This window comes from Lupinus angustifolius, chromosome LG09, assembly GCF_001865875.1.
Source record: "Lupinus angustifolius cultivar Tanjil chromosome LG09, LupAngTanjil_v1.0, whole genome shotgun sequence".
NCBI lineage: Eukaryota > Viridiplantae > Streptophyta > Magnoliopsida > Fabales > Fabaceae > Lupinus > Lupinus angustifolius.
In genome coordinates, this window is record NC_032017.1 from 8,682,909 (window position 1) to 8,683,138 (window position 230).

Here is a 230-nt window from a genome sequence, read left to right on the forward strand (position 1 = left end):
GTATATATATTCATAAAAAATATATGTATTTTAATTAGTAATATAACAAATCAATTATTATACTCTTTTTTATTATTTTGATTAAATTTATTGAAAAATATCTGTCAGATCCTAACTTAGTGTGTTTTTAATTTATGAGTTATTTTAATACAAATATTGTTAGCTAAAACATAATCAAATAAATAACATTTAATTATACAATATTTGAATGCTAAAAATATATTCAAATA